The 13893-nt window shown below is 35.1% G+C and overlaps 1 protein-coding gene across 1 annotated transcript in view; it reads right to left on the bottom strand.

The window, feature by feature from the left end:
- Positions 1-13893, bottom strand: part of LOC143231877 (disintegrin and metalloproteinase domain-containing protein 10-like) — a 155313-nt gene that overhangs the window by 74335 nt on the left and 67085 nt on the right. The gene's annotated exons all lie outside the window — the stretch shown is intronic.

Raw genomic sequence — 13893 nt, 5'->3', positions numbered from 1 at the left:
TTAATTTTTACGTAAATAGAAAAACTTTTGCCGAAATGTGAAGTTATGGATGGATTACCTCTCAGCAAATAGGCGGATATTGCAGTTACGAATCAACCGTTTGTTAATAATGCTTCGGTGTATACGTTATGTAAAACTTTGGATATGCAAACACTAGGTTTCATGTGGAAAATATCTATAGCAATTTTTTTGTTCTCAGGAACATCTGCTTCTTAAATTCTTTCAGATATTATTTAACTTAAAATGGTATAATCTAACTAAATCTAGTTAAACTAATACTAATGTAGTCATTTCAAAGTTTGTACTACATACAAGGGAGATTTATACATTTATGTTCTAACCCTGAATGTGCTGCAAATACGAAACGTCGGTTGAAATAAAAGTTCTCTTAAAATTATTTGCATAGACTAGAGTTGGCCAACATGAACTGTAGGGTTACTCTTTATCAATGAATAGTGGAATTAATTGTAAAATTTAACGCCCCTACGGTTCAACGAGCAAGTATATTCTAAAAGATATATTTTTGCTAATCTCATCAATTGCAGTTTCAATTTCTACCAGGCTGGTTTGTTATGAATTTCACTCAAAGCTACACGAATACCATCTGCGCTAGCCGTCCCTACTTTAGTAATGAAAGACTACAGAGAAGGCAATTAGTCATCACCACCCACCGTCAACTCTTGGATTGACTGTCACATTACAACGCTCACACGGCTGAAAGGGCGAGCATGTTCAGTGGCACAGGAATTCGAACCTGCGACCCGTAGATTGTGAGTCGAGCTTCCTAACCACCTGGCCAAGCAAAGACCATTTTTGGTAACAAAGAATTAAAATATATAACGTATATTACTTGTTCACGAACTATCACTACAGTTTACCGCTTTTAATCAATGTATTAAAGAAGTTGTGCTAATTAAAGAAACTCATTAGCTAACAATGTGGACAAGAAATCAAAGCATCACATAACTAAAAAGTGAAAATCCTCGGAACTTCTGTATTACTTTTCCCGATTTCCCTAAGGCCTTTGTCTCTGCAGCGTGTTTGTCTTCTACAACCTATAATCCAGAGATAGACAGTTATTTTGTTTTATAGAAATTCCATCAGCTGAGTTTGTATATTTCTATAAAGACACACAACTAGTAAGATCATATTTCGCTAGAGGGTTGTTTTTGTTCCTGAAAAAATAGAGGAAAACACAAAAGGAAGTTCCAATTTACATTAATATATATATATAAAGCGTCGCAGAGATCCATTGGCCTAAAGGAATGACATGACCCAAATACACTGCTCAGTAAGAAACAGCTGAAGAGCGTGGATTCTCCGTGGAAAAGTTTTTGAAAGCTGACTATAAACGACTTTTATACGTTGTTGTTGACTGTAAAAATCCACTGACAAGAAATGGATGAACTCTGCTTTCCGAGAAATGTAAACGTAGATGTTCATAAAGGGATCCTCTGTTTTTAATGGAGTCCGTTAATGCAGCTAATGTTGATTAACGTGACCTTTGGGATGTCCAGTAGTAAAACTATATTACCAATGAACAAGAGACTAACAGATAGTGTAACTAAATACAAGAAAAAGTAAAATATATAAACATTTCACATACACTGTTGTCACGTATATAACTATACATGTCCGTGTGTTTGACACAGAAAAATATAATAACAGTCGATCCAAAAACATGAAATGATTTCCATCCTATTTCAGTCATAAAATAGGTATTTAGTAATAAGGGACAAGTTAAATGGTTAATAGCCCTCCCCATACTATAAAAATTGACCGTTCCCTTTAAGTTTAGAAAACACATCCAATTTTACATTTCTTAGCGGAAAATTAATTATTTTCGATGTTTATTAAATTACATTAATCGTAATTAGGAAAGTACTCTTGCATAGATATTTTTTTTCGTATTAAAGCTTAAATGAAATATCTTCATTATAGAATAAGTCTGAGCCCTACCATTCAACTTCAATCAGTAGTACTATGGAAATAGATTTTCCTGCACGTGTTCAGCTGTAAAGTCACTTTTCCATAAACACGTGATATAAAATGTAATGCTGTTTTTAGCTTTTCTTTTTCTGTGAATTTCGCGTAAAGCTACATGATGGCTATCTGCGCTAGCCGTCCCTAATTTAGCAGTGTAATGCTAAAGGGAAGGCAGCTAGTCATCACCATCCACCGCCAACTCTTGGGTTACTCTTTTACCAACGAAGAGTGAGACTGACGGTAACATTATAACGTTCCCCACGGCTAAAAGGGCAAGCATGTTTGGTATGATGGAAATTCGAACCTGTGACCCTCAGATTATGAGTCGAACGCCTTAACCCATCTGGCTATGCTTAGTCTTGTTTTTAGCTATAGTCTAGTATTTTATGATCGTGTTTTAAGTTGATCAGTTAATGTAATTGATTAATGTTCTTCCTGTGTTCATATGATGATTTGTTTCTACACATTCACGACTGTTTGTGTCTAATATAACTATCAAGATTAATTATGTTTAACTAATAGTATGTTCTAGATTCTACAATAATTATTATCCTGCTGAAAGATAATCGCTCAATACGCTGACAGTGGAGTTATTTTTTTGGAATAATTTGATTATCTACTAATATATTTGTTAAGGTCAAAGAGAATGTATTGATTATCTATGTCTAAACAAAGTGGCCCGGCATGGCCAGGTGAATAAGGAACTCGACTTGTAATATGAAAGTCGCTGGTTTGAATCCCCTTCACACCAAACATGCTCGTCCTTTCAGCCGCGGGGCGTTATAATGTGTCAGTCAATCCCACTATTCTTTGGTAAAAGAGCAGCCCAAGAGTTGACGGTGAGTGGTGATGACTAGCTGCCTTCCCTCTCGTCTTACACTGCTAAAGTAGGCACGGCTTTGCGCGAAATTCAAAACAAGCCAAAACAAACTGAACAAAGTTTTCTAAACAACTAAATAGGCCTAACAGAAAAACTTAAAATGAAAACTGAAACTGAACATAGTTTTTAAACAACCAAATAGGCTAAAAGAAAAAGTTAGGTTGAAAACTAGAACTGAACATAGTTTTTAATAAAAGTTTCTGTTCTAGTTAGAACGACGAATCTGAGGAGCGAAAAACAGAGCCTTCAAAACTTGACTTTAAATAAACTTATTAAATACGTAAATAGACCCTATTCAAAGGGATTAGTCGGTACAATAGATGTAAATGCAGTTGTTGAATAATATACACATAAGAGTCATTCGAGAAGAGTCAGGAAATCGACAAGCAATTTGACCAACTGAAACAAAATATTGACCTGTTATTACGTAACAACAATAAATTCATTAGCTTCATGTTTCGAGACTTTCCCGTGTTCTTCTAAGCCCGTCTTTAGTCGAACGAACTTTATTCACCTAAATATAAAATAAACACCTTTATTAAGTTATTAACATCTTCCTTGTAAACAGATTTTTGATATGACTTTTCATAAGTATTTTAAAATATTTAAAAATTAAATTCGTTCAAGCATTTCTCAAATAACGTAATAAAAATGATTTTGTCATTATATACTTTTTTGTTTGCGCGAAATTCCAAAACAAACAAACAAACATGTTCATTTTATATGGCACGCGACTCCAAATGCGATACTTTTAGGTAGAGCTAATTCCACTCAGATATACAACTCAGGTCCTTTAATAACAGGAGATTCGAAAAGATATTTACTATGAAGTAATTCGATGCTCTCTGATTACTGATGTCGTGTTAAATAAATAAAAGCTGAATTCAAATGTACAATCACAATTAATAATCTACATAAAACAAATATAATTCAAATGTACAATCACAATTAATAATCTACATAAAACAAATATAATTCAAATGTACAATCACAATTAATAATCTACATAAAACAAATATAATTAAAATGTATATTAACTGCTCAAAAAAGACAATTGCCTTTACTGAAGAATTAGTAATAACTCGATAGCTTTAAGACCCAAACTGTATCTCTCATTTCAGACTACTCTCCAGAAATTTTGTTCCAGATTGAATAAACTAAAATTGCGTTCAAGAGTGAATAAGCTGAGATCTTGTTCCACACTGAATAAACTGAGATCATGTTTCAAACTGGTTAAATTGAGATCGTGTTCCAGACTTATCTCCCTCGACGATGTTTCAGACTACTCTTCTGATACAATGTTCCAAAATAAACAGGCTAAGATCGTGGTACAGACTAAACGCTGGTTACTTAAAATGTTAAGATCACGCTTACCCAGAGCATCCAGCATTACTAATGTAATTGGTTATTCCCTGATAATACACAGATGTGATATGTATACCAGTGGAAACAATATTTGTCTAACTTCATATGCCGTGAATGACATTATAATTAGTTCCCCATGATAAAACTAAAAGTTCTACTCTAGGTGAAAGACTTCATACAATAGACAGCTAAAGTGAGAGAAACTGAACGACATTCTTGACTGATATAGTGCGAAAAAACACACTAATTGTTATGCTTATATACGTAAATAAATAAATCGCTTATTTTTATTCAATAGTTATAAATTTGTTTAGTTTGTTTTGAATTTCGCGCAAAGCCACACAAGGGCTATCTCGGCTAGTTGTTCCTAAGAAGTTGGCAATTATAGACTTGAGGAAAGACAGTTAGTTATTCAACATAACCCATCACCAACCTTTGGGCTATTCTTGTACCAACAAATAGGGGAATTGAACGTTACATTATAACGACCCCACGTTTGAAAGGGCAAGCATGTTTGGTAACAGGTATTACAGCCCACGACCCTTGGGTCCCCCAGTGAAACAGTGGTAAGATTTCGGATTTACAATTCAGGGGTTCGATTTCCCTCGGTCGACAGAACATATAGTCCGATGTGGCTTTGCTATAAGAAAAAACACACACACACACGACCCTTGTATTGCAATTCAAGCAGCATTCTAACCATTATTAGTTATGAAAACGTACGAGGAGATCTTTTGAAACAATATGTCCCATTTGGTAATCTATAGTTAAAATCTTAAAAAAAAAACGATTTCGTATTTGTGTGGGTATACATTAATAATTAAAGAATATAAAATATGGGCTTACTCTTTCAGTAAGATTGACAGTTGTACATCATCATAAAATAATAAAAATATTAAATAGTAGTGTTTTAAGAAACAACAGTTCATAGCCAGGTAAGTATATCATAAATTCACATATTTTGAAGAGTTACTGTTTTCTAGGGCATTTCATAAAACTGTATAGTAATCACAGAATTATATTAAGCGATATTGTACCCAGTGGCGCAAGAATCAAGAGGACCGTGGGGTCCCCCTCACTTTTCAGCCTGTGGTGCAGGAATCAAGAGGACCGTGGGGTCCCCCTCATTTTTCAGCCTGTGGTACAGGAATCAAGAGGACCGTGGGGTCCCCCTCACTTTTCAGCCTGTGGTGCAGGAATCAAGAGGACCGTGGCGGGTCCCCTTCACTTTTCAGCCTGTGGTGCAGGAATCAAGAGGACCGTGGCGGGTCCCCCTCACTTTTCAGCCTGCGGTTCACGTTATTTCCCTTCACTCTATCAAATAAATCTTGATTTCCTTCTACACTTCTGCTGCTACTACGTTTCTCATCTTTACAAATTACCTACTTTCTTATTATAATTTCACATTACATTCACACCCTATATATATATATATATACATAAGAAAAGTGTGGACGTTTATTTGTTCTGTCCCCCTAGTGGTACACCAGTATGTCTGTGGACGTATACTGCTAGAAACCTGATTTTGACACTCGTAGTAAGAAGAGCACAGGTATCCAAAGAAATGAATGCATTTTTTCTACTCTTACACCTTTAAAGATGTAAATTATCGCCCAGGAAACAGCAAAAGATGTGTTTTTTAATCGCACATTTAATAGTGTGTAATATATATATGTGGTAATATTGCTTGTGGGACGTAACTTTCCAAAACTCTGAAGGAACCACAAACATTCTCGAAACCACGAAACAATAAAAGACTAATAAACTATTTCACCAATCAATCAATAAATAAAAGCATCGATTACTCCTTGTCATGGACTATAGGTAACAGCAAAAAGCTAATGAAAGTATTGGAAGCGATATTTTTTTATTACTATAAACAAAGGGATAATGGAGTTGAAGTGAAGCTTCATAATGCCCTGTTTGAAGATACCTTCATGAGAGCCATCGTTCGAGACTGGTATAAGAAGGAATGTTTCTAACTTGCTGATAGTGGAAGCGTTTCAGCAAATCGATCTATCAAGGACAAGATCTTCGCTATCGAGTATCCTGGTAAGAAAGAGGATCTTGTTCCCATTAAAATAAAATAAAACAACAACGAGCTTTTTGGCTTCGCTTGCTGAAAAGTCGTGTTTAGTCACCCAACTCAGCTAATCAAATTTTTTCTTCTTCAGGCGGATGTTCACAAGAAATAGAATTGTTTTTAGAGTCTCATGTTGTGTCTTTCTTCCCACAGATAAGTCAACTCAAGAGTAAATACTCCGTTGTTGTTTTTTTTCGATTTTTAATCTTCAAAAATGTTCAGTCGATAAGAGTGTCTAATTATTACAAACCTTCAAAAGGAAAGCACTACTGCTTAGTCCCTGAGGGTAAAGAGTTGTTTTATTCTGACTATGAGTGTCCATTACGACCAGAAATAGTTCGTGAAAGCTAATGACAATAGAAGAAGAAAAAAAAGCACTATTACTGTCAGCACTTTACAAAAGTTACTGATAGTAAAAATAAATAAACTGTTACATTTCTTACTTCACGAACACTACTGACAGTAAAAACTAAAAACAGTGTTACAGTTGGTAATAGTTCACGAAACTTACAGACCATAACGACACAGTGGTTAGAGTGCTGCACTATGGATCTGTAATTCGCTCCTCCTAACCAGGATTACTCATGTTACTCTTACTACATGGATTTAACTTTTATTACTGTTGCTAGAGGTGTTTTAGTTTTACTGAAGTTAAGCATTCATTTTACTGACACAAGAGGTACTTACGATTCTGTGTCACAAGAGATATTTTAATTATCTTATTGTCACTAAAGTTATTAATGTTATTCCCACTGGAGTTACTTCAATTACGTTATTATCATGAGAGATACCGTTACTGTTGTAACAAGGTAACTAGCTCATGTTTCTGAAACTAAGATAGTTAAGTAATACTACTGTATTACAAAAGCTAAGTGCGTTCTTATTTTCGGCAACTAAATAACTACACGACGCTGTGTTGGAAATTACACATTCAAGCTAATAAATAGTGACGTCCACATCTAACGTATTTATTTTATATAAAACGAAATAGTATTACACTGATATCAATACTTGCGATGATTATGCGGGTATTTCAGCCAGTAATGTGCACATAACGTAATACTTTTATGTTTTTTCGATTCCAAATATGGTCATAAACCATTTTTTATCGATTTTAAGGCAAAGATGTAGATGTCGCTTTAATAATGGGAAGAATACACAGTTACAAACAGGGCAAAACTTTGATACGGATTTCAATAAATAATGAAGTTGAAACTACAAGATATAAAAAAAATGTAGGCTACTGCACAAAAAATCTTTTCAAGCAACTAAGTGTTGTGGTAATTCGAATAAAGTTTAAAAAAAACTAATGCATAGAACATATAAAGATTCTTGGGGGCTGTATTATCAGTAGCAATTAATAAAAATACATCACTTTATACTGGTGTCCCAAGAGAGTTTTGGCACAATGTTTTGTAAAATGAAAAAAGAATTTGGCATCTGTTGTATTCGATCATAAACCTAATTATCTTGTTTGCAGTTTGTAACCCGTGTAATAGACTTTCATGGATCATGTACAACAATAGAGCGAATGCATTTATTCGAGCCAAATGTTTGCCAGAGAATTTCTCACAAAGAAAACTTAACCCTCTACAATGCGAAGATGAGGTCGTGTGTTTAAGTTTGCAAATTATTTGGTGAAGTAGAAAATTCGTAGAAAAGCTGGTTGCGTTTGAACAATGCTCGGAAAATTTATTCTGTGAACGATCCAATTTATCACATATATAAAAGGCAGATCTTATTTGAACAATTTTAACAAGAAATTTCTCTCTATCTGGTGAAGATGCTGAATGAACTAGAACTGGATTTTATAGTTAAAACTGGCCACAAAAATATGGGAAAGGAAAAAGGTGCTCAAAATAAAAATTGGGATTTTAAATATCAAATATGGTAGGACTAGTTTTGTTTGTTTGTTTTAGAATTTCGCGCAAAGCTACTCGAGGGCTATCTGCGCTAGCCGTCCCTAATTTAGCAGTGTACGACTAGAGGGAAGGAAGCTAGTCATCACCACCCACCGCCAACTCTTGGGCTACTCTTTTACCAACGAATAATGGGATTGACCGTTACATTATAACGCCACCGCGGCTGAAAGGACGAGCATGTTTGGTGCGACAAGGATTCGAACCCGTGACCCTCAGATTCCGAGTCGAACGCCTTAACCCACTTGGCCATGCTGGGCCTGTGTCATTAAAACCAAACAAATTTTATACGACGCACTACACTATACAGGCCTAAAGACAAAATGCATATTATATAAGAAATGTATGTGATTAACTTGACCTTGTAAGTCTACAACTACAAAGTTTGCTAAACTGGATGGATTTTAATTGGAAAGGTTTCGAACAGTATAACAAAGTCTTGAGCGATTTTAGGATTTTAACTCCAAAAAAACTGCGAACTTTACGTATGATCATCTTTCATGCAAGTTCCTTCATATGTCAAAACGCTGTTAAAGAAATTGATTATTCTTAAGCCTAGCTTATAACTCACGCGCAACGTGGATTATAATGGTTATGGAAGCTATCGAAGTGAATCTATGTATATAAAGCTGAATGTGAAGAGTTCACAGTCAACGTTATATTTGCAAAACCATTTCTGTATTTCGGCTTTCTTAGTCTTAATTTTAAAATCATAATTATTTTTACGTTTTCTTTAATTTTTTTTATCATTAACATTAAATATTCTGTGAAAATTAATATTGAGGTTAATCTCATTTTATAAAAACGGTGTTCAAGATGATGTGCTAATCTTGGGAGCGATGTTCATGATAATGTGCTAATCTCCATTTCTATTGTGCATTTATATAACAAGGTTCTGTAAAGGGCAGCGAGGTCAGACCACACGTCCACTGACTGTACGTGAAGGTCGACTTCAACGTCCACGTTAAAGAGGGCCAAATACACGAAAGTTTATTAGTGCTGCATCAGGGAACTTGACAAGTTGGAGGATGAATGTGGTTGCTGTGATTTCTGTCACTTGTTTTGGCTTTCGTTGTTGTTGTTGTTGTTTTATCTCATGAAAACGGTTGTTGTTAAATTCTGTTTCGAGACTTTCTTCATCTTCAAATGTTTCTTTTATTATTTCATTTAAAATAACAGAAGGCGACCAGAATAATCTCACTACATTATTTATAGCCTGAAGGGACTTCCTTGTGATTATAACCAACCTTCATTTTGCAAATTAAGGCGTTGCTTCTAATTGGCTTGGAATGTGGTCGTATAGTTCTTTGCTGCCCTAAATACTCTGTTTTTTGGTTTGTTTTTTAACTTTCATGAAGAGCACTGAAAGCTATCTTGTTTAAAAATCATGTAAACCTTTGTCTCAAGACCTTTTAACAGTGTAGTTATGCCAATAATATCTTTCTAAACCACCGTGACGAATTTTTAATTTTTTTGTCCCCACTTTCTCGAACAGTTTCGCTACATAAATATTATCCCTCGAAACCACTGTGGTAATTCTTTAAATCTTTCTTCCATTTCCTTTAACAGTTTCTCTATACGAATATTATCCCTCGAAACCATTGTAACAAATAAAGCTCCCTATGAGTTTGCCTGTGACGAATGGTATAGATTTGTCGAAAACAAAATCTATAAGTAAAAACTATATTTTCTCTGACGCTGCAGTTTGCATCTACCGTTGCATTAACATATAAAAATCGTTAATGTAAATTCGTTTAACTATGTGTATTGTACGAACCATTCAAATTCGCAAAACACTTTCAACTACACCTAATTTACTATCGACCACGTGAAACAAGAAGGTAGATAATACAGTTATATATATCAGCTGTTTTTGGTCCATAATATAAAAAAAATATAGCAATGAAAATACTTGGTTGGTGATGTACAAAAATATTTTCTAGATAAATCAAATCATTAGAAGAGTAGCCATTTTTCTGAAGTCGTTAAAATTACATTAATGCATTGTTCCATCTTCCACAGATTCAATTAGACTTGATTATGTTGGTTTCAGTTCGACAGAGAATTATTAAGTTCATACATACAGTTAATCAGCTTTATTAATTTTAAATTTAATTAGAAACTGAATGTGGTGAAGTTTCTGTTCATCCTTGGAAAAGAAAATTTGGAATAAGCGGTTAATTTTACGAATGATATAAAAGATTCTATACCTTAAGTAAAGACTGGATTATTGTGTAATATTCACAGCAATAAACTACAGACAGAAATAAGTGTATTTATATCTATTTAACTCAGACGACTTAGTAAGAGTATCTTTGAAATGACTGGGAGTTTTGCTTTGGTGGCAAAATAAATACTCGGAGACCCATTATTAAATTGAATGGTGATAACAAGCGTTTTACTTTTTAGGTCAATAAACTCGTATATTACACGCCATTTTACGTAATAAAAGTCTAGCAAAGCGCCTGAAACATTCAAATGATTATTAACTTTGCTTAATGGAAACTGTGTTAAGTTTGTATCACTGTGATATTTTGGTCAGTTTGTGGGACTTATTTACTGAATCTTAAGAATACTGATTTAAGTTATTAATAATTTTGTTAATTCTTATATCCACGCATTTACATCACAAGCAATTTTCATAAGTATTTTAATTTCTCTAAATATACACCCACAATATGTAGTGACATCTATACCCCTATGTAAGTGGTTTTGTTTGTTTTGAATTTTGTGCAAAACTCCATCAGGGTTATCTACACCAGCCGTCCCTAATTCAGCAGCGAGAAACCGCCAATTCTTGGGTCTCTCTTTTACCAAAGAATAGTGGAATTGAACGACACGTATAATGCCCCCACGACGTAAAGGGCGAGAATGAATGGTGTGATGTGAATTCGAACCCGCGATTTTCAGATCGCGAGTCAAATATCCAAAACACCTGTTCCCTAAGTTGAACAAGTATTGTCATAAATAGTGATTCCAACATTACATTTGATAATGCAAACAATATCTCTTATCCTCTGGTATACTAGTTGATAAACTAAGGACTCTCCGAGGTTTTTTTTAACAATAACAGTCAAACAACAGATTTATAATGTACACAGTATTTCTTCTCCGCTGGTATACTAGTTGATAAATCAAGGACTCTCCGAGGTTATTTTTAACAATAACTGTCAAACAACAGATTGATAATGTACACAGTATTTCTTCTCCGCTGGTATACTAGTTGATAAATTAAGGATTCTCCGAGGTTATTTTTAACAATAACAGTCAAACAACAGATTGATAATGTACACAGTATTTCTTCTCCGCTGGCATACTAGTTGATAAATCAAGGACTCTCCGAGGTTATTTTTAACAATAACAGTCAAACAACAGATTGATAATGTACACAGTATTTCTTCTCCGCTGGCATACTAGTTGATAAATCAAGGACTCTCCGAGGTTATTTTTAACAATAACAGTCAAACAACAAATTTACCGTAGACCCCTCTATACCCCAGCTTTAATAGAAAATATACTAAATGAATTGCAGATGTGTGCCAAAGTCGAATTTCTCTTTAAAAATTAGTTTTATTCCTAAAGCGTGGAATATCACACGTGAAAGGCAAACACCTGAAAGAACGGCTTATTCGAACTGTACATATAACACAAATTACAAAATAAAACGAGGATTTTCCAAAAACGCAAAAGATGACCAAAGTTAGCAGCTTTTAAGGCCACTCACACACTTTTAAAAGTAATACAAGTGGCGTGTCCCTGGGGATGGATGGAGTGGGGAAATCTCGGGGAATGCGAAACAGTCTCTCTTTTTTTTTTTGGACCATATTAAATATACGTTTCTGGAGCTGCCATGACAATTTGAGAGTTAAAAGGACGAATCATAGGACTGTGGGTGTTTGTTAACACCCACATGCTGGTGACAGTTCAATACAGTACGCTAAAACTGAATGATTCGAGTGACAATATATCTACCTTATATTCTCTAACAAGAGGAAAATAGTTATTAAAAGACGTTTACAAACGTATATTGTGACATAGAAAATCTTCAATCAAGTAATAACTACTATAAATATTTAGTTTATTGTTAAAACTTTCATTTTTATTTCAACAGCATTTGGTCATCATCGAGTTCTCGCCAAATATCACGTGTCACGTGTAACTTCACATGTAATTTAGGTATATAAACACTCATGCCAGATATCATACAGATATAAACAGAAATGAATTGCGAAAATATTCGAGATCTTATGTAGTGTTTGTTTGTTTTGGATTTTCGCACAAAGTTACTCGAGGGCTATCTGTGCTAGCCGTCCCTAATTTAGCAGTGTAAGACTAGAGAGAAGGCAGCTAGTCATCACCACCCAACGCCAACTCTTGGGCTACTCTTTTACCAACGAATAGTGGGATTGATCTAAACATTATAGCGCCCCCACGGCTGAAAGGGCGAGCATGTTTGGTGCGACCGGGATTCGAACTCGCGACCCTCAGATTACGAGTGGAACGCCTTAACCCACCTGGCCATCTTATGTAGTAATATTTAATTGCGATGTCATTCTTGACAAACTTTCTTAAATGTCCAGTCAGTTGAATGAACAGACTTTCGTGGTATATAATTATAGCGTACTTTTATCATCATATTACTTACTTTTTGACATCTTTCTCTCTATTTTATATTTTTAAGGCAAAGCTAATAAAACGAACTTATTTCCGTCCCTGGCTATTAACTGCCGATAAGAAAGAAGGCAACTGACTGACAGTACCTATCGCTCATTACTGGGCTACTCTTCGTTCAACTAAAGCGCTTCTCAGTGACACAACGGTAAATCTAAATGCTCGTACCGCTAGAAACCGATTTTCGATACTGGTGGTGGACAGAGCGGAAATGGTTTGGTTTTTGTTGGTTTTTTTTTAAATTTTGCGCACAGCTACACGAGGGCTATCTGCGCTAGCCGTCCCTAATTTGGCAGTGTAAGACTAGAGGGAAGTCAACTAGTCATCACCATCCACCGCCAACTCTTAGGCTACTCTTTTACCAATAAATAGTGGGATTGATCGTACATTATAAAGCCCCCCGGCTGAAAGGCGAGTATGTTTCGTGTGACGAGGATTCAAACTTGGGACCCTCAGTTTACAAGTCGAGTACTTTAACCACCTGGCCATGCCGGGCCCTTTTACATGTATATTGAAAAATTACATTAGTGTTGACAGTTTATGCACGACACACGTTACGTTACGATTAATCGCAGGTAGTGCACTGTACCTCATATTTTTCTCAGATTAGCTGTTGACAGCATAATATCTTCCCCTCATTCGTATCCCCCTTCCTAGCCGTACACAATTAGACCAAATAGCGCTGTGTACTAATAACCAGCAATTAACAGCTGGTCTTCAATGCGTTACGTATAATAATAGATAGAGCCGGTAAAATTACGCGTGCAGGAAAAATGAACTTTTTGTCCTCGATCGATGCAAAATAACGCAAAATCCCAAGCATGCCTGTTTTAAATTTCTTATCAAATATGTTCGGAGAGTTCCACTTTCGTGTGGCTGAATGTTCATGTTAAACTAATGGCGCAACTTGCACGAGTCTTGAACAACTTTCTGCATTTTGATAGAAAAGATAATATTCTAATTTGGCAAATGTCTCTTTTTTTTTTTTC

Source organism: Tachypleus tridentatus, chromosome 11 (genome assembly GCF_004210375.1).
Source record: "Tachypleus tridentatus isolate NWPU-2018 chromosome 11, ASM421037v1, whole genome shotgun sequence".
In the NCBI taxonomy this organism is placed as follows: domain Eukaryota; kingdom Metazoa; phylum Arthropoda; class Merostomata; order Xiphosura; family Limulidae; genus Tachypleus; species Tachypleus tridentatus.
The sequence above is the reverse complement of the archived record's forward strand: the minus strand, read 5'-3'. Positions and strand labels throughout refer to the sequence as shown.